Genomic DNA, 22,272 nt, shown 5'->3' with positions numbered 1-22,272 from the left:
AATACCATGTGGTTGTTATGTATAACACCCGAATCTCCTCACCACATGTGAAAATCATTCCATAGAACTTCAAAATTATTCAACAACATTCTAAAATTTTTTAAAATTAATTGAACTAATTCTATAAACGATGATTAGTACTAACAATACAAAAACACACCTAAGTCCAAATTCAAACAACACCCCTAGCAGAGCCCCACATCACTTCGTAGTCACTTCGAAATGTACCTCATAAGTGATGGGGGTCGGGTTTGGTTGGCTAATGGATGCCCGTCCAAGAGACTAAACCTAGTTTGAACTAGACCCAACCTACTCTTAATCAGACTCTCCACCTAACCATAGGGACACATGGAAACTCAACAAAACATAGACAGAAAAAATACCGAGAGGTGGTTATGTATAAAACCTGAATCTCCTCACCACCTGGAAAAATCATTCGATAGCTCTTCAAAATTATTCAATAAAATTCTAAAACCTTAAAATAGTAATAGAACTAATTCTATAACAGATTACTAGTCCTAACAATACAAAAACACACCTACATCAAAATTCACCAAACACCCTTGGTAGAGCCCCATATGACTTCGCAGTCACTACAAACCGTTCCTTGTCAGTGATGGGATGGGGTCTCATTGGGTAATGGATGCCCATACATGTGACTCAGCCTAGTTTGAACTGGACCCAACCTACTCTTAATCACACTCTCTACCCATCCCTAGGGACACATGGAAACTCCATAAAACATAGACAAAAAAATTACCATTTGTTGGTTATGTATAACACCCAAATATCCTAACCACATTGCAAAATCATTCAATAGTACTTCAAAATTTTTAACATCATTTTACAACATTTAAAAATTAATCGAACTAATTCTATAACAAATAACTAGTCCTAGCAATGCAAAAACACACCTAAGACACAATTCACCGAACACCCCTGGTAGAGCCCAATATGACTTCACATTCACTACAAACCTTACCTCATCAGTGATCGGGGTCATGTTTCATTGGCTAAGGGACGCCCGTGTAGGTGACTCAGCCTAGTTGAAACTGGACCTAACCTACTCTTAATCAGACTCTCTACCCATCCCTAGGGACACATGGAAACTCAATAAAACATAGAAAAAAATACCATGTGGTGGTTATGTATTGTTGGAAGATGGGTTCAAGCCCACGAGATCAAGAAAAGAAGCCCACCCGTCAAAGGAGTGGCATATGTGTAAAATATGGTACTTTCCATAAAGATGGTATAGAAGTGTAAATATGTGTTCCTTTTATGTCTTTTGTTTTATCAAGTTGTAGCCCTAAGGGTATTGTAAAACTATAAATAAAGGCATTGGCTAAGAGGTAGGGCATTGAAGCACTCTCCTCTCGTTCCACAAATTCGTCCAGCCCTCATTTTTATTTTTGACACAACCCTCTTCTCCCTTAATCCAAACTCTCTTCTTCCACGTTTTTCTTCTTCTCCTCCTTCTCTCTTCTTCTTCTTCTTCTTTCTTGTTGATCTAAAGTTCCTTTCATGAGATTCTAAATTCTACATGGTATCAAAGCAAGGAGTTTAGGATCTCTTCATATAGTTATTATGAAAACTATTCAAGAAGTTGTAAAAGGAGTTCAGTCATGAAGAGATAAGTTCACCATCTTCTTATTTACGTTTTTTTTTTGTTTCCTTTTCTTATTTACATACTCCTTTTTACTGTTTTTCTTTTCTTCTTGAATTTTGAGTCACATCAAGTTAAGATAAATCTTTATATGTTGTAAAGATTTATTTCTATGACTAAATTGATGTTATAATCTTGACTCCTTGTAAATCAATTACAAGAGTGATCAAGATCATTTGCTGTTTGCATCTTATTAAGGTTGATGGGTGAAATTCAATTACCTTTATGTAATTTGGATCTATCTCATTTGAGGTAGAATTCCAGCACATGTTGTTGTATCTTCTCCTACTTTAGGTTGCTCATGGGTTTGTGTTGTGTTGTTGGATGCCCATGACATGTTTGATGAAATGCCAACAACCATTTACCCTTTGTAGTTTCGTTTTTTTTTAACTTCAACAATTGAATTTTTTCTTACGTTGAAGTCTCCCATGAGCTGAAGATAAATCTCTTCCAAGTGTCTTGGTTTGTCGTTAAATCTTCTCTAAATTTTTGTCTATTTCTCGTTTGTGTTGGAGTTTGGATTAAGGCCTAATCGGTTGCATCTACTTTCTTCTCTTTGTTCTTATGAATACAAGAGAAGTTGAGTGATGGCTGGATGTTATTATCACTTTCTAAAGGCACAAATTTGTTGATAATTTGGTGCTTGCCCTTGTGAAAGAAATTGGTTCTTGTTCTCTTTTGTTGGTGATTGATTTGGTCTACGGGTTCTTCAAATTACATAGAGTAATTGTTCTTTGAAGAAGGCCTTTTCCCTTGACCTCCATATTTTACTTGCCTCATCATGGAGATTGGATACAATAGTAATAAGAGTGATATACTCCGTATTACTACAATTCCACTTAGAGGTCTCTCCAATTACATGAGCTGGTCACAATCAGTTCGGAGGGTTCTTATTACTCGTGACCTCTTGAGCCACGTTGTTAACTTTCCTCCTCCGATTGATGATGAAGATGTGTCCTACCACAAGTGGGTTAAGGATGATAACATGGTGATAAGTTGGCTCATTAATAGCATGGAAGAGCAGGTGGCCAACAATGTGGTCCACTTGGAAACCGCCAAGAACATATGGGACACTTGTGCCAAGCTTTACTCAAGCACTGCTTCATTACAAAAAATATATGATGTCTTACAAAAACATGCTGCATACGAAACATGGAGATAATATTCATGAATTTTTGGCACGGTTTCGTGGTCTTCTTCAAGAATGGAAACTAGCTCAGCCATATTCCACTGATATTGCCGTTCAAGAACGACAAAGAGAAGCTTTGGCAGCAGCCATTTGCTTATCGAATATTAAACCATACCTTGAGGTGGCCAAAACTCAACTTCTAAGTTCTTCTGCTCTTCCATCCTTCGATGATATTAGTGCTACATTACTTAGGATACCGGATCCATCCCCTCCTTCTCCTATTGATACTCCATCGGTGATGTTCTCTATCAATCGGGGAACATCTTCCTCAACCCAAGGATGGGGCAGAAATATGAGAGGGGGTCGAACTATGAAAGGGGCTGATAATAGAGGTGGTAGAATGGGTCAAAAAAATTTTCGTATTGAGCCTCAACTTTGCACTTATTGTGGCCGTCAGAACCACCTTGTGGCATCATGCTGGAAACTTCATGGCAAGCCTGATTGGGCCACAACTAACCCAGTCTCGGTTAACGTTGAGAAAAATGAAGATAAGGTTGAATCATCATCCGGAAATGTGACTCTTACGGCTGAGGACTATGCTGCATTTCAGAAAATGAAGTCCTTCATGGAATCATCTATTCCCTCATCATCTACTGCTGCCACAACTATTGCCTCAGGTATGCTTTCTTCCTCTTCTTCCTCTTCCTCTTGGATCATCGACTCCGCGGCCTCCGAACATCTATAACAAACACTTGTTGCAGTCCTTATCTTCTTGTTATCCTCATAAATTCGTTACTATTGCTGATGGTACCCAAACCAAGTCCTTGGCAAAGGTTCCTCCTCTCTTACTTCATCTATTCCCCTTCAAGATGTTTTGTTTGTTCCTCAATTTCCTTTAAATTTGCTCTCGGTTAGCCAATTGACCAAACAATTAAATTGCTCTATCACCTTCTCACCGTCTTCTTGTGTCTTTCAGGATTTCACTACGAAGCGAGTGATTGGTGACGGCCATGAAAAGGGGGGTTTGTACTACTTCACTCTTCCACCATTAGCTGCATTATCGTCCACTACATCTAAGGCCCAACTTTGGTACAACCGACTTGGTCATCCATCTACCCCTTCACTTCGTTCTTTGGTTCCATCTTTAAAAGGACTTTCTAATATCAGTTGTCAGGTTTGTCAATCAAGCAAACATGTCAGGAGTACATATTCTCCTCACCTTACAACTACAAGTACTGCTCCGTTTGAGCTAATACATTCTGATGTATGGAGCCCTTTATGTATCTCAAATATTTCCAAAGTTAAATATTTTGTCATTTTTGTTGAGGATTTTACTCGAGTGACTTGGTTATTTCTATTTAAAGAGTGTTCCAAAATTCTTCCTTTGTTTAAAAATTTTCATGCTATGGTCTTGACACAATTTGGGAAGAAAATTCAAACCCTTAGATCTGATAATGCTAAGGAATACATGTCTCATGACTTCAAATCATTTTGTGAGAGTAATGGGCTTCTTCATCAAACATCATGTGCCTATACTCCTAAACAAAATGGTGTTGCTGAATGGAAGGATCGTCATCTTCTTGAAGTTTCTCGGGGCCTCCTCTACTCCATGAAGGTACCCTATTTCTATTGGCCTCATGCTATACTTACAGCATGCTTTCGCATTAATAGGTTACCTTCATCAGTCCTTCATCATAAAACTCCTTACTCTATGTTATTTAATGGTGAAGATCCTTTTTCTCTTCCTTTGAAAGTGTTTGGATGTACGTGTTTTGTTCATGTTACATCTCCACATAAAAATAAACTTGATCCTCGGTCTATGAAGTGCATTTTTTTGGGATACTCTCGCACCCAGAAAGGTTATGTCTGTTATAATCCTACCCTTCGGATGATGTTTATCTCTAGGGATGTGACTTTCTTTGAGGACACTCCCTTCTACTCCTCCCATGATGCTCCTCCAGGATGGACTTGTCCTTCTACTTCTCCTTGTCCGCTTGTGCCGTTCAATCTTAAAGTGGATCCATCCCCTAATGCACCGGCCGTACCTTCACCTATGGAGTTGTCAGATCCACCTGAGGTAAGTCCTTCTCCTCCTATGTATGGGCCTGAATTTGATACTCGGCCTATTGCTTTAAGAAAATAACGTCGCTCCTGTACTACTTCGCATCCTATCTCAAATTTTATATCTCACCATCGCTTGTCTTTCGAGTGTTTTCAGTTTCTTGTGTCCCTTTCTTCTACTTCTGTTTCATAGTAGTATCAGGAGGCCCTGAGAGATCTAGGATGGAAGGCAGCTATGGATGAAGAAATGCACGCCTTATATGAAAACCAAACCTGGTACTTAACATCACTCCCGAAAGGTAAAAGACCGGTTGGTTGTCGATGGGTTTTTTTGGTGAAACATAATCCAGATGGATCGGTTGCTCATCTTGAAGCTCAACTAGTTGCTAAGGGCTATACGCAGTGCTATGGGATAGATTATGAGGAGACCTCTCCTGTTGCAAAATTGAATTCGGTACGCATCATCTTATCTATTGCTGCTAACTCCTCATGGCCCGTCTATCAGTTGGATGTTAAAAATGTTTTTTTAAATGGTGATATCACTGAGGAAATTTATATGGTTCAACCACCAGGTTATGTGGTTGAGGGGGAGTCAGTATGCCAGTTAAAAAAGTCTTTATATGGGCTTAAGCAATCCCCTCAGGCTTGGTTTGATAAATTTAGTCAAACACTCCTATGGTTTAGTTTTCATCGGTGCTCAGTTGATCATTCCGTATATTATAAAGATACGGTCAAAGGGAAAATATTATTGGCCGTATACGTGGATGATATTATCTTAACCGGTGATGATGCTTTGAGCATACAAGAGGTGAAATAGATGATATGTCAGGAATTCAAGACTAAAGACCTTGGTATGCTTAAATATTTTTTGGGTATAGAAGTTCTTCAATCCAAACATGGGATAATATTGTCTCAAAGGAAATATGTCTTGGATCTCCTTGAAGAAACAGGAATGAAGGGTTGTAGACCAGTTGACACACCTATGGATACAAATGTAAAATTATGTGCCACACATGAAGAAGATATTGATATTGGCAAATATCAAAGACTCGTGCGAAAACAGATTTATCTCATGGTAACTAGGTTAGACATATCATATGTTATAAGTGTGGTGAGTCAATTAATGCACAAACCACAAATTACCTACTAGCAGGCTTTAGAGAGAATATTACGTTATCTAAAAGGAGCTCCAGGAAGAGGATTGCTGTATAAAAAACATGGGCACTTCAATATAGAAGGCTTCTCAGATGCAGATTGGGCTGGATCTCCTGATGATAGAAAATTTACATCAGGATATTGTACTCTGGTTGGGGGAAACTTGGTTACATGGAAAAGTAAGAAGAAAAATGTGGTTGCATGATCTAGCGCTGAAGCAGAATACAGAGCTATGGCCCATACCGTTAGTGAACTTTTATGGATTAGGACCCTTTTTACCGAACTAGGTTTTTATAAAAAGGGGTCCATGAATCTGCATTGTGATAATCAAGCAGCTATTCATATCACTTCAAATCCAGTTTTTCATGAAAGAACTAAACATATTGAGGTGGATTGTCATTTTATACGGGAGAAGTTTCAAGCAGGAATAATCTCTCTCAAACATGTGTCATCTCAAGAGCAAGTAGCTGATATTATCACTAAACCTGTTACATCTAAAATTCTATCGTTTATATGTGGCAAGCTGGGTATTTATGATGTCTTTTCTCCTCCAGCTTGAGGGGGAGTGTTGGAAGATGGGCTCAAGCCCACGAGCTCAAGACAAGAAGCCCACACGTCAAAGGAGTGGCATATGTGTAAAATATGGTACTTTCCTTAAAGATGGCATAGAAGTGTAAATATGTGTTCCTTTTATGTCTTTTGTTTTATCAAGTTGTAGCCCTAAGGGTATTGTAAAACTATAAATAAATGCATTGGCTAAGAGGTAGGGCATTGAAGCACTCTCCTCTCTTTCCACAAATTCGTCCAGCCCTCATTTTTATTTTTGACGCAACCCTCTTCTCCCTTAATCCAAACTCTCTTCTTCCACGTTCTTCTTCTTCTCTTCTCCTTCTCTCTTCTTCTTCTTCTTCTTCTTTCTTGTTGATCTAAAGTTCCTTTTATGATATCCTAAATTCTACATGTATAACACCTGAATCTCCGCACCACATGGATAAATCATTCTGTAGCACTTCAAAATTATTCAACAACATTTTACATTTATAAATTAATTGAACTAATTCCATAAAAAAATGACTAGTCCAAACAATGCAAAAACACACCTAAGTTTAAATTCTCCGAACACCCCAGGTAGAGCCCCATATGACTTCGCAGTCACTACGAATCTTACATTAGTAGTGATTGGGGACAGGTTTCGTTGGCTAATAGACACCCGTGCAGGCAACTCAGCCTAGTTTGAACTGGACTAAACCTACTCATAATCAGACTCTCTACCCATCCCTAGGGACACATGGAAACTCAATAAAACATAGAGAAAAAAATACCATGTGGCGGTTTTGTATTACAACCGAATCTCCTCACCACATGGCAAAATCATTCCATAGCACTTCAAAATTATTCAAAAAAATTCTACAACATTTAAAAAATAATTGAAGTAATTCTATAATAGAAGACTAGTCCTAACAATTCAAAACAAACCTAAATAAAAAATTCACCGAACACGAACCGTAGCTCGTCAGTGATGGGGGTCTAGTTTTGTTGGCTAATGGATGCCTGTGCAGTCGACTCAGCCTAGTTTGAACTGGACCCAACCTACTCTTAATCAAACTCTCTCCCCACCCATAGGGACACATGAAAACTCAATCAAACACCAACAAAAAAATACCATGTGGTGGTTATGTATAACTCCCAAATCTCCTCACCACATGGAAAAATCATTCCATAGCATTTCAAAAAATTTCAACAACATTCTACAACATTTAAAAAGTAATCACACTAATCCTACAACAATTGACTAGTCCTAACAATACAAAAACACATCAAAGTCCAAATTCACCGAACAACCCTAGTAGAGCCCCATATGAATTCGCAGTCACTACGAACCATAACTCATCGGTGATGGGGGTCGGGTTTCGTTGGCCAATGGACGCCCATGCGGGCGACTCAATCTAGTTTGAACTGGACCCAACCCACTCTTAATCAGACTCTCTAACCATCCCTAGGGACACATGGAAACTCAAAAAAACATAGAAAAAAAATACCATGTGGTGGTTATGTATAATACCAGAATCTCCTTACCACATGGAAAAATCATTCCATAGCACTTCAAAATTATTCAAAAACATTTTAAAGCATTGAAAACTTAATCGAACTAATTCTATAACTGATGACTAGTCCTAAAAATTCAAAAACACACCTAAGTCCAAATTTACCGAACACCCCTGGTAGGGTCCCATATCACTTCGTAGTCACAACAAACCGTACCTCGTCAGTGATGGGGGTCGGGTTTCATTTGCTAATGGACGCCCGTGCAGGTGACTTAGTCTAGTTTGAACTGAACCTAATGTACTCTTAATCAGACTCTCTACCCATCCCTTGGGACACATGGAAAACCAATAAAACATAGAGAAAAAAACATACCATGTGGTGGTGAGGTATAAAACACGAATCTCCTCACCACATGGCAAAATCATTCCATGGGACTTCAAAATTATTCAACTACATTCTAAAAAGTTTTAAAATTAATCGAACTAATTCATTAAAAATTGACTTGTCTGAACAACGCAAAAACACACCTGAGTCCAAATGCACCGAACACCCCTGGTAGAGCCCCATATGACCTCGTAGTCACTACGAATCGTAACTAATCAATGATGGGGGTCGGGTTTCGTTGGCCAATGGACGCCCGTGTAGGTGAATCAGCCTAGTTTGAATTGGATCCAACCTACTCTTAATAAGACTCTCTACCCATCCCTAGGGACACATGGAAACTCAATAAAACATAGACAAAAAAAAAATACCATGTGGTGGTTATGTATGATACCCGAATCTCCTCATGACATAGCAAAATCATTCCATACCACTCCAAAATTATTCAACAACATTCTAAAATATTTAAAAATTAATCAAACTAATTTTATAATAGATGACTAGTCTTAATAATGCAAAAACACACCTTATTCCAAATTCACCGAATGCCCCTGGTAGAGCCCCGTATCACTTCATAGTCACAACGAACCATACCTCATCAGTGATGGGGGTCAGGTTTGTTGGCTAATGGAAGCCCGTGTAGGAGAATTAGCCTAGTTTGAACTGGACCCAACCTACTCGTAATCAGAGTCTCTTCCCATCCCTAGGGACACATGGAAACTCAATAAAGCATAGACAAATAAAATACCATGTGTTGCTTATGTATAACACCTGAATGTCCTCACCACATGGCAAAATCATTCCAATGCACTTCAAAATTATTCAACAACAATCTAAAACATTTAAAAATTAATCGAACTAATTCTATAACAGATGACAAGTCATAACAAAGCAAAAATACACATAATTCCAAACTCATCGAACACACCTGGTAGAGCCCCATATGACTTCGCAGTCACTACGAACTATACCTGGTCAGTGATGGGGGTCGGGTTTGTTGCCTAATGGACTCCCATGTAGGCGACTTAGCCAAATTTTAACTGGACCCAACCAACTCTTAATCAGACTATCTATTCATCCCTAGGGACACATGGAAACTCTATAAAACATAAAGAGAAAAAATACCATGTGGTGGTTATGTATAACACCCAAATATTCTCATTTCATGGCAAAATCTTTCCATAGCACTTCAAAATAATTCAACAACATTCTACAATATTTTAAAATTAATCGATCTAATTATATAATAGATGACTAGTCCGAACAATGTAAAAACACACCTAAGTCCAAATTCTTCGAACACCCCTAGTAGAGCCCCATATAACTTCACAGTCACTACGAACTACACCTCGTCAGTGATGGGGGCCGGGTTTCATTGGCTAATGGACTCCCGTGTAGGCGACTCAACCGAGATTGAACTTGACCCAACCTCCTGTTAATCAGACTCTCTATCCATCCCTAGGGACACAAGGAAACTCTATATAACATAGAGAAAAAAAATACCATGTGGTATTTATGTATAGCACCTTAATCTCCTCACCAAATTGAAAATTTTTTTCATAGCACTTCTAAAATATTCAACAACATTCTACAAATTTTAAAATTTAATTGAACTAATTCTATAATAGATGACTATTCCTAACAATGCAAAAACACACCTAAGTCCAAATTCACAGAACACCCCTGGTAGAGCCCCATATGACTTCGCAGTCACTACTAAACGTACGGCGTCAGTCACGGGGTCAGGTTTCATTGGTAATAGACACTCGTCCAGGGGACTCAGCCTAGTTTGAATCTGAGCCAACCTAATCTTAATCTGACTCTGTACCCATCCCTAGGGACACATGGAAACTCAATAAAACATAGACAAAAAAATATCATGGGGTGGTTAGGTATAACACTCGAATCTCCTCACCACATGGAAAAATATTTCCAAACCACTTAAAAATTATTCAACAACATTATACAACATTAAAAAGATAATTGAACTAATTCTATAAACAGATGACTAGTCCAAACTATGCAAAAACACACCTAAATCAAATTCTCAGAACACCCTTGGTACAACCCCATATGACTTCGCAGTCCCTACGAACTGTATCTCTTTAGTGAAGGGGGTCGGGTTTCATTGGCCATTGGACGCCCGTGCAAACGACTCAGCCTAGTTTGAATTGGACCCAACCTACTCTTAATTAGACTCTCTACCCATCCCTAGGGACACATGGAGACACAATAAAACACAGACAAAAATAAAATACCATGTGGTGGTGATGTATAACACTTGAATATCCTCACCACGTGGCAAAAATATACCATAGCACTTCAAAATTATTCAACTACATTCTATTACATTTAAAAATTAATTAAATTAATTCTATAACAGATGACAAGTCCTAACGATCCCGAACCCCCTAAGTCCCAATTCACCGAACACCCCTGGTAGAGCCCCATTTGACTTCGTAGTCACTACGAACCAAGCCACTCAGTCTAGTTTTAACTGGACCCAACCTCATCTTAATCAGAGTCTCTTCCCATCCCTAGGGACACATGGAACCTCAATAAAACATAATAAAAAAATACCATATGGTGGTTACGTATACCACCCAAATCTTCTTACCACATGACATAATCATTCCATAGCACTTCAAAATTATTCAACAACATTCAAAAACAATTAAAAATTAATCAAACTAATTCTATAATAGATGACTAGTCCAAACAATACAAAAACACAGCAAAGTCACAATCCACTGAACACCCATGGTAGAGCCCCATATGAATTCACAATCACTACGAACCGTAAGTCATTGGTGATAGGGGTCGGGTTTCGTTTTGCCAATGGACGCCCGTACGGGCGACTCAACCTAGTTTGAACTGGACCCAACCTACTCTTAATCAGACTCTTTAACCATCCCTAGGGACACATGGAAACTCAAAAAAACATAGAAAAAGAAAATACCATGTGGTGGTTATGTATAAAACCAGAATCTCCTCACCACATGGCAAAATCATTCCATAGCACTTCAAAATTATTCAAAAACATTCTAAAACATTGAAAACATAATCGAACTAATTCTATAACCAATTACTAGTCCTAACAATGCAAAAACACACCTAATTCCAAATTCACCGAACACCCCTGGTAGGGCCCCATATCACATCGTAGTCACAATGAACCGTACCTCGTCAGTGGTGGGGGTTGGGTTTCATTGGCTAATGGATACCCGTGCAGGCGACTTACTTTAGTTTGAACTGGACCTAATGTACTCTTAATCAGACTCTCTACCCATCCCTAGGGACACATGGAAAGTCAATAAAAAATAGACAAAAAAAATACCATGTGGTGGTTATGTATAACACCTAAATCTTCTAACCACAAGGAAAAATTATTCAATAGCACTTCAAAATTATCCAACAACATTCTACAACATTAAAAAATTAATTGAATTAATTCTAGAATAGATGACAAGTCCTTACAATGCAAAAACACACCTAAGTCCAAATCCACCGAACACCCCGGGTAGAGCCCCGTATGACTTCGTAGTCACAATGAACCATACCTCGTCAGTGATGGGGGTCGGGTTTCATTGGCTAATGGACGCCCGTACAAACGACTTAGCCTAGTTTGAACTGGACCCAATCTACTCTTAATCAGAGTCTATTCCCATCTTTATAGACACATCGAAACTCAACAAAGCATAGACAAAGAAAATACCATGTGGTGGTTATGCATAACACCCGAATGTCCTCACCACATGACAAAATCATTCCATAGCACTTAAAAATTATTCAAAAACAATCTAAAATATTTAAAAATTAATCAAACTTTTTCTATAACCGACGACTAGTCCTAACAATGCAAAAACACATCTAAGTCCAAATTCTTCGAACACTCCTGGTAGAGCCCCATATGACTTCCCAGTCACTACAAACCGTACCTCGTCAGTGATGGGGGTGGAGTTTCGTTGGCTAATGGACGCCCATGCAAGCGACTCAGCCTAGTTTGAACTGGACCCAACCTAATCTTAATCAGACTCTCTACCCATCCCAAGGGACACATGGAAAAAAAATAAAACACAAAAAAAAAATATAATGTGGTGGTTATGTATAACACCCGAACCTCCTCACCATATGGAAAAATCATTCCATAGCACTTCAAAAGTATTCATCAACATTCTAAATCATTTAAAAATGAATTGAACTAATTCTTAACAAATGTGTAGTCCTAACAATGCAAAAACAGTCCTAAGTCCAAAATCTCTGAACACCCCTGCCATATGACTTCGCTATCACTATGAACTGTACCTCGTCAGTGATGGGGGTCGGGTTTCGTTGGGTAATGGACTCCTATGCAGGCAACTCAGCCTAGTTTGCATAGTACCCAACCTACTCTTAATCAGACTCTCTACCCATCCCTAGGGACACATGGAAACTCAATAAAACATAGACAAAAAAAAAAAAAAAATACAATGTGGTGGTTATGTATAACACCAGAATGGAAAAATCATACCATAGCACTTCAAAAGTATTCAATATCATTCTAAAACATTTAAAATTTTATCAAACTAATTCTATAACAAATGACTTGTTCTAACAATGAAAAAACACACCTAAGTCAAAACTCTTCGAACACCCCTTGAAGAGGCACATGTGACTTCGCAGTCACTACGACTCATACCTCATCAATGATGGGGTCAGGTTTCATTGGCTAATGGACGCCCGCATAGGTGACTTAGTCTAGTTTGAACTGGAGAAAACCTACTCTTAATCAGACTCTCTACCCATCCCTTTGGGACACATGGAAACTCAATAAAACATAGACAAAATAATTCCATGTGGTGGTTATGTATAACACCCAAATCTCCTCACCACATTGCAAAGTCATTCCATAGCACTTCAAAAATATTAACCATCTTTCTACAACATTTAAAAATTAATTGAACTAATTCTATAACAAATGACTAGTCCTAACAATGCAAAAACACACATAAGGCCGAATTCAACAAACACGCCCAGTAGTTCCCCATATGACTTCGCAGTCACTACGAACCGTACCTCTTCAGTGATAGGGGTCATGTTTCGTTGGCTAACGGACGCCTGTTGAATTTATGGAAAAGTGAAATACTTCATTGTCATCAATTACTTGTTGTAATCAAAGTATATGAACCTCTATTTATAATAGAGGAAGGTAGTAGAGTCCAATTACAATAAAACTACCCTTGTCCCAATTACACCCAAACTCTAACACTTAAGGTAAGTCCTAACATAATTAGGTAACTCAATATTGATAAAAGACAAATATAACTTAAACTAAAACTCTTCTTGGTCGTGACCCTAAGATAAATATACTTTTGTGAGTCCTTCTTGATCTTCCAACTGATGTGATAAGGATGCCAACTCTTGGTAATCATTGTGGGTCCTACTTCTTATGGGCTTGGGTCCATCTTGTGGGCCTTCCTTGGTCATGTGGCCCATCTTATAATAATCTTACTTATGTGGGCCTTCCTTGGTCATTTGGGCTTGATCTTATCTTCCAACACTCCCCCTCAAGCTAGGGGTGAGAGAACAACATGAACTCCCAGCTTGCTGCAAATGATGTATAAAATATTTTTGTATAAAATGGCACATCTTCCAATATGCCTTCATCTTCCAACATTCCCCCTCACACTGTTACGTCCTTCCATGAGGCCCTGCGGTAAGTGAGAGTAAAAATCACTCCTAGCCGGTAAGCCATTGCTTCATACTCCAGTCTTAATGCTGGATGTAGGGCACACTCCATTGCTATCGGTAGTGTGCCTCTCGGCATTGCTTTGAAGTGTCCACCACCGTGTCCCTCCACAGGACAACGACTCTCAAGTGGTAGAAAACATAAAATCCATTACAGGGGGGGGGGGGATAATATAGATGTAATCATAAGTTCCTCCATCACCTAGTGAAGGTACTGAAGGTGCTCGTCCCAATGTTTTTTATACACCAATATATCATAAAAAAAAAAAAGACTAGAACATATTTCCATAAGAGAGAGCTAAATACCTCATTCATGAAGGCTTGGAAAGTGGATGGCGCATTAGATAGACCAAAGGACATCACTAGGAGCTTGAAATGCCCATGGTGCGTGCGGAACGAGGTCTTCTCCACATCTAAAGGATGAACTCTAATCTGATGATAACTTGACTTCAAGTCCAGCTTTGTAAATATAGTGGCACCATGTAACTCATCTAACTACTCATCCACCTTGGAAATGGGAAATTTGTCTTTAATTGTGTTAGCATTGAGCTGCCTGTAGTCCACACAAAATCTCCAGGACTTGTCATGTTTTTTGACCAGTAACATCGAGGATGAGAAAGGAGACCTCTGGGCTGAATAATTCCCTAGGCGAGCATATTTTGGCACTGTCTCTCAATTTCATCCTTCTGTAAGTGGGGGTAACGGTAAGGTCGAACCACCACAGGTTATGTCCCCAGTTTCAATCTGATGCGGTGATCACAGTGGCAAATAGGCGGAAGAGCAGTAGGTTCCTGAAATAAATCTTCAAAGTCTGTAAGTAATTGAGATAACTTACAATGCTCGGCGCTCTGGACCTGAACTACCTGAAGTGTGTAGGGCACAATAGCATGTGTGCCATGCAAGGTGATCTGACACTAGCCCTCTATGAAGGTCATGGTCAGGGCCTGAAAATCCCACAAGATAGGCCCCAACATCTGGAGCCATTTAACTCCGAGTACCAAATCAAATCCTGCCAGTGGAATCACCAAGAAATTGGCAATAAAGGAGTGGCCCTCAATACAAAAGGGGGTGGCTGTAGAGATACCCACACTGGCGATATTGGCCCCATTGGGCACTACGACTGAGAGGCATGTTTTCTGCTTGATTACCAACCCAAGCTATTCTACCGCTGGCTGACTTATGAATTTGTGCATGCTGCCAGAGTCAACTAAGGCTAGTAACTGTAGAGGGTGCAACTTGGCCTGAACCTGCATTGTGTTGGAACTATGTATGCCAGTCATGGCATGGAGTGAAATAGCTGGGGTATCATGTTCTGTCTCAACATTGTCTTCTTCTAGGAGTATTTCCTCAGTATCCTCAGAGAGAAGCACACTAAATAATCTCTTGCATATGTGACCTTGGACATACTGTTCATCACAATTAAAACAAAGTCCCTTTGCCCTCTTCTGTTCCATCTCTTGTCTATTCAATTTTTTTATGTATGGTATTGGCGGCGTGAAGGAAGAACTCTCTGCACTTGGACCTACATTGTGTCCAGTACGTGGAGGCCCTGAATACGGTGATGGCGTAGTGGTAGTCGCCCTTCTTGGCCAAGCTCGTCTTCGGACTAGGGATTCCTTCAGAACTCGCTGTTTAGTATCAATGGTCCTGGCCAAGTTCATAGCGTGGTCCAAATCTCTAGGTTCGTGTAATTCAACCTCAAGATGCAGGGCCTCTGTCAAGCCAGCAGTAAAAAGGTTAACATACTGGGAGGGCTTGACATTGGTACTGGCTCTGGCCAAGCGTTCCTAGAAGGTCTTTTGGTACACTTCAATTGTGCCTGTCTATTTCAGATTCACCAATTTATCGAACGGATTGCTACTGGCTGGAGGACCAAACCTTAGCATGCAAGATTGTTTAAATACATCCCAATCCAGAACCAAATGTTCATTTGTGAATTGGTGGAACCATAGAAGCGCTTCATAAAGCATGTGGAATGCGGCCAACTAGACCTGATCATCCGCAGGTGTTTTTTTATGGTAAAAGAACTGTCACATCGGTGTAACCAGATCAAGGGGTCCTTAGACCCATCAAATGTAGGAAAGTCCAATTTCACATACCTGGGAACCGAATTAGGGGCAGTAGTGTGAGGTCCCAATGGGGGATGTGGGTGGTGCAGCTGTGGTGGGTGGTTCTCTACTGATGGTGTATAGCTTCCCGACGGCAGCGCTCAAAGCCCATTGTCCTCCTGTCGCCGGAGGAGGAGCTGGATTGACACATCCATGGCTGCCATGGCAGAATGCAAGGCAGCCGTTGTCTGACGAACCTCATCAATGGATTCCTCTGTCCATTGACAATTTTCATCAATCAGTTGACACAAATCCTCTGGGGAAGAGGAACCCCCAAGGATGGACCTGTCTGATACCAAGATGTTGGGATCTTCCCAGGCCATGGATCTCGTCACCCTTCTTCCCTCTCTTCCATCCAGATTGGCTATTGATGCTGGAAGAGAACTCCTGTTCTTGGAAGTGTAATGGTGGAAATGGATTAAGCCTTGAGGAGGCTTGACCTGGATCTCTGAGGGAGGATCTGACCGAGACCTCTGAGGGAGAATCCGACCTGGCTAAAACTAAATGATTCAATGCTTAATCTTCATTCAGCTCTTTGTCCCAATAAATAGGTTTGGGGACAAAATTACAACTCAGACCCATGGGTCACATGGTTCACACAAAATTACATTCAAACCAAAGCCAACCAAATTCAACATACGTGAAAAGGGAAATAGTATAATTTAATTCCTATGTCTGTTGATAACTCGGGATCCTATGAAGTCCATAACACTCTTCCCATCCCTAGGGACACATGGAAACTCAATAAAGCATAGATAAAGAAAATACCATGTGGTGGTTATGCACAACACCCGAATGTCCTAACCACATGGCAAAATCATTTCATAGCACTTCAAAATTGTTCAACAACAATCTAAAACATTTAAAAATTAATCAAACTAAATTATAATAGATGACTAGTCCTAACAATCCAAAAACACATCCAACTCTAAATTCTCCAAACACCCCTGGTAGAGCCCCATATGACTTCCCAGTCACTACGAATCGTACCTCGTCAATGATGGGGGTCGGGTTTTGTTGGCTACTCGATGCCCGCACAGGCGACTCAGCCAAGTTTGAATTGGACAAAACCTACTCTTAATCAGCCTCCCTACCCATCCCTAGGGACACATGGAAACTCAATAGAACATAGACAAAAAAATACCATGTGGTGGTTATGTTTAACACCCGAATCTCCTCACGACATGGTAAAATCAATCCATAACACTTCAAAATTATTAACCAACATTCTACAATATTTAAAAATTAATCAAACTAATTCTATAATTGATGACTTGTCAAAACAATGCAAAAACACACCTAAGGCCAAATTCATCGAACACCCTCGGTAATTCCCCATATGACTTTGCAGTCACTACTAACCGTAACTCTTTTGTGATGGGGGTCTGGTTTCGTTGGCTAACGGATGCCCGTGTAGGTGATTAAGCCTAGTTTGAACTAGGCCCAACCTACTCTTAATCAAACTCTCTACACATCCCTAGGGACACATGGAAATTCAATAAAACATAGACAAAAAAAACCATGTGGTGGTTATGTATAACACCCGAATCTTCTCACCACATGGGAAATTCATTCCTTAGAACTTCAAAATTATTCACCAACATTCTAAAACATTTAAAAGTTAATCAAACTAATTCTATAAAAGATGACTAGTTCTAACAATGCTAAAACACACCTAAGTCCAAATTCATCGAACACCCATGGTAGAGCCCCCTATGACTTCATTGTCTCTACGAAACGTACAACATCAGTGATGGGGGTGGGGTTTCATTGGCTAATGGACGCCCGTGCAAGTGACTCAACCTAGTTTGAACTAGACCCAACCTACTCTTAATCAGACTCTCTATCCATCCCTAGGGACACATGGAAACTCAATAAAACATAGACAAAAAAATACCATGTGGTGGTTATGTATAACACCTGCATCTCCTCAACACATCGTAAAATCATTCCATATCACTTCAAAATTATTCACCAACATTCTACAACATTTAAAAGATAATCAAACTTATTCTATAACATTTGACTAGTCTTAAATTTTCAAAAACACACCTAAGTCCAAATTCACCGAACACCCTTGGTAGAGCCCCATATGACTTTGCAATCATTACGAAACATACCTCGTCAGTGATGGGTGTTGGGTTTCATTGGCTAATGGACGCCCGTGCAGGCAACTCAGCCTAGTTTGAATTGGACCCAACCTACTCTTAATCAGACTCTCTATCCATCCCTAACGACACATGAAAACTCTCTAAAACATAGACAAAAAAATACCATGTGGTGGTTATGTATAACACATGAATCTCCTCACCACATGGCAAAATCATTCTATAGCGCTTCAAAATTATTCACATTCTACAACATTTAAAAATTAATCAAATAAATTCTATAACAGATGACTAGTCCTAACGATCCAAAACCCCCCTAAGTCCAAATTCATCGAACACCCCAGGTAGAGGCCCATATGACTTCACAGTGACTACGAACCGTACCTCGTGAGTGATGGGGGTTGGGTTTCGTTGGCTAATGGACACCCGTGCAGGTGACTCAGCCTTGTTTGTATTGGACCCAACCTAATCTTAATTAGAGTCTCTTCCCATCCCTAGGGACACATGGAAACCCAATAAAAGATAGTAAAAATAATACCATGAGGTGGTTACTTATAACACCCTAATCTCCTCACCACATGGCATAATCATTCCATGGCACTTTAAAATTATTCAAAAACATTCTACAACATTTAAAAATTAATCAAACTAATTCTATAGCAGATGACTAGTGTTAACAATATAAAAACACACCTAAGGCAAAATTGACATAACACCCCTGGTAGTGCACTATATGACTTCAAAGTCACTACAAACCGTACCTATCAGTGATGGGGGTCGAGTTTTGTATGCTAATGGACGCCCGTGCAGGCAACTCAGCTTAGTTTGAATTGGACCCAACCTACTATCTACCCATCCTAGGGACACATGGAAACTCACTAAAACATAGACAAAAAAAATATCATGTGGTGGTTATGTATAACACCCGAATCTCCTCACCACATGCATAAATCATTCCATAGCACTTCAAAATTATTCAAAAACATTCTACAACATTCAAAAACCATTTGAACTAATTCTATAACAAATGACTAGTCCTAATAATGCAAAAACACACCTAAGTCCAAATTCACCAAACACCCCTGGTAGAGCCCAAAATGACTTCACATTCACTACACACCGTACCTGATCAGAGATGGAGGTCAGGTTTCGTTGTCCAATGCACGCCCATGCAGGTGACTCAGCCTAGTTTGAACTTGAACCAACCTACTCTTAATTAGACTCTCTACCCATCCCTAGAGACACATGGAAACTCCATAAAACATAGAAAAAAAATACCATGTGGTGGTTATAAATAATACCCGAATCTCCTCACCACAATGCAAAATCTATCCATTGCACTTAAAAATAATTCAACAACATTCTACAACATTTAAAAATTAATTGAACTAATTCTATAATAGAGGACTAGTCCTAAAATGCAAAAACACACCTATGTCCAAATTCACCGAACACCCTTGGTAAAGCCCCTTATGACTTAGTAGTCACAACGAACCGTACCTCGTCAGTGATGGGGGTTGGGTTTCAAATGCTAATGGACGCCCGTGTAGGCAACTCAGCCTAGTTTTAACTGGACCCAATGTACTCTTAATCAGACTCTCTACCCATCCCTATGGACACATGGAAACTCAATAAAACATAGACAAAAAAAATACCGTGTGGTGGTTATGTATAACACCCGAATCTCCTCACCACATGGAAAAATTATTCAATAGCACTTCAAAATTATTCAACAACATTCTACAACATTTAAAAATTAATCAAATTAATTCAATAATAGATGACAAGTCCTAACAATGCAAAAGCACACCAAATTCCAAATCCATCAAACACCCCTAGTAGAGCCCTGTATGACTTCGTAGTCACAACGAACCGTACCTCGTAAGTGATGGGAGTCGGGTTTCATTGGCTAATGGACACCCGTGCAGAAGACTTAGCCTAGTTTGAACTGGACCCAGCCAACTCTTAATCAAGGTCTCTTCCCATCCCTAGGGACACATGGAAACTCAATAAAGCATATACAAAGAAAATACCAAGTGGTTGTTATGCATAATACTCGAATGACCTCACCACATGACAAAATCATTCCATAACACTTCAAAATTATTCAACAACAATCTAAAACATTTAAAAATTAATCAAACTAATTCTATAATAGACAACTAGTGCTAACAATGCAAAAACACATCTAAGTCCAAATTCTCCGAACACCTCTAGTAGAGCCCCATATGACTTCCCAGTCACCACGAATCGTACGTCGTCAGTGATGGGGGTGGGGTTTTGCTGGCTAATGGACGTTCGTGCAGGCGACTCAGCCTAGTTTAACTTGGACCCAACCTACTCTTAATCAGACTCTCTACCCATCTCAAGGGACACATGGAAACAAATTGAAACACAGAAGAAAAAAATACCTTGTGGTGGTTATGTATAACACCCGAATCTCCTCACCACATGGCAAAATCATTCCATAACACTTCAAAAGTATTCAACAACATTCTAAATCATTTAAAAATTAATCCAATTAATTCATAACAAATGACTAGTCCTAACAATGCAAAAACAATCCTTAGTCCAAAATCTCCGAACACCCCTTGAAGAGGCCCATATGACTTCACAGCCACTATGAATTGTACCTTGTTAGTGATGGAGGTCGGGTTTCGTTGACGAAGGGATGCCCGTGTAGGTGACTAAGCCTAGTTTGAACTGGACCCAAACTTCTCTTAATCAGACTCTCTACCCATCCCCAGAGACACATGGAAACTCAATAAAACATAGACAAACAATACCATGTGATGCTTTTGTATAACACCGGAATCTCCTCACCACATGGAAAAATCATTACATAGCACTCCAAAATTATTCAACAACATTCTAAAATATTGAAAAATTAATCAAACTAATTCTATACTAGATGACTAGTCCTAAAAATACAAAAACACACCTACGTCCGAATTCACTGAACACCCCTGGTACAGCCCCGTATGACTTCGCATTCACAACAAACCATACCTCGTCAGTGATGGGGATCGGGTTTCATTGGATAATAGAGGCCCGAGCAGGTGACTCAACCTAGTTTGAACTGGATCCAATCTACACTTAATTAGAGTCTCTTCCCATCCCTAGGGACACATGGAAACTCAATAAAACATAGACTAAGAAAATACCATGTGGTGGTTATGTATAACACCCAAATCTCCTCATGACATGGAAAAATAAATCCATATCACTTCAAAAGTATTCAAAAACATTCTAAAACATTTAAAATTAATCAAACTAAATCTATAACAAATGACTTTCCTAATAATGCAAAAACACACCTAAGTCAAAATTTCCGAACACCCTTAGAAGAGCCCCATATGACTTCACAATCACTACGAACCGTACCACTTTAGTGATGGGGGTCGGGTTTCGTTGGCTAATGGACGCCGGTACATGCGACTGAGCCTAGTTTGAACTGGAAAAAACCTACTCTTAATCATACTCTCTACCCATCCCTAGGTAAACATGGAAACTCAATAAAACATATCATGCCATCTGGTGAGGAGATTTGGGTGTTATAAATATCCAGCACATGAATTTTTTTGTTTTGGGTTGAGTTCAGTTCAAACTAGGTTGAGTTGCCAGCACGGGCATCCGTTAGCCAATGAAACCTGACCCCCATCACTGACATGGTACGGTTCGTAGTGTCTACGAAGTCATATGAGGCTCTACCAGGGCTGTTCGTTGAATTTGGACTTAGGTGTGTTTTTTGCATTTTTAGAACTAGTCATCTGTTATAGAACTAGTTTGATTAATTTTAAAATTTGTAGAATGTAGTTGAATAAATTTGAAGCGCTATGGAGATATTTTGCCATGTGGTGAGGAGATTCGGGTGTTATACATAACCACCACATG

Source organism: Aristolochia californica, unplaced genomic scaffold, assembly GCF_029961685.1.
Source record: "Aristolochia californica isolate CCGP_79_NKW_82.1479 unplaced genomic scaffold, dmAriCali1.0.hap1 SCAF_10, whole genome shotgun sequence".
Classification (NCBI taxonomy): Eukaryota; Viridiplantae; Streptophyta; class Magnoliopsida; order Piperales; family Aristolochiaceae; genus Aristolochia; species Aristolochia californica.
The sequence above is the reverse complement of the archived record's forward strand: the minus strand, read 5'-3'. Positions refer to the sequence as shown.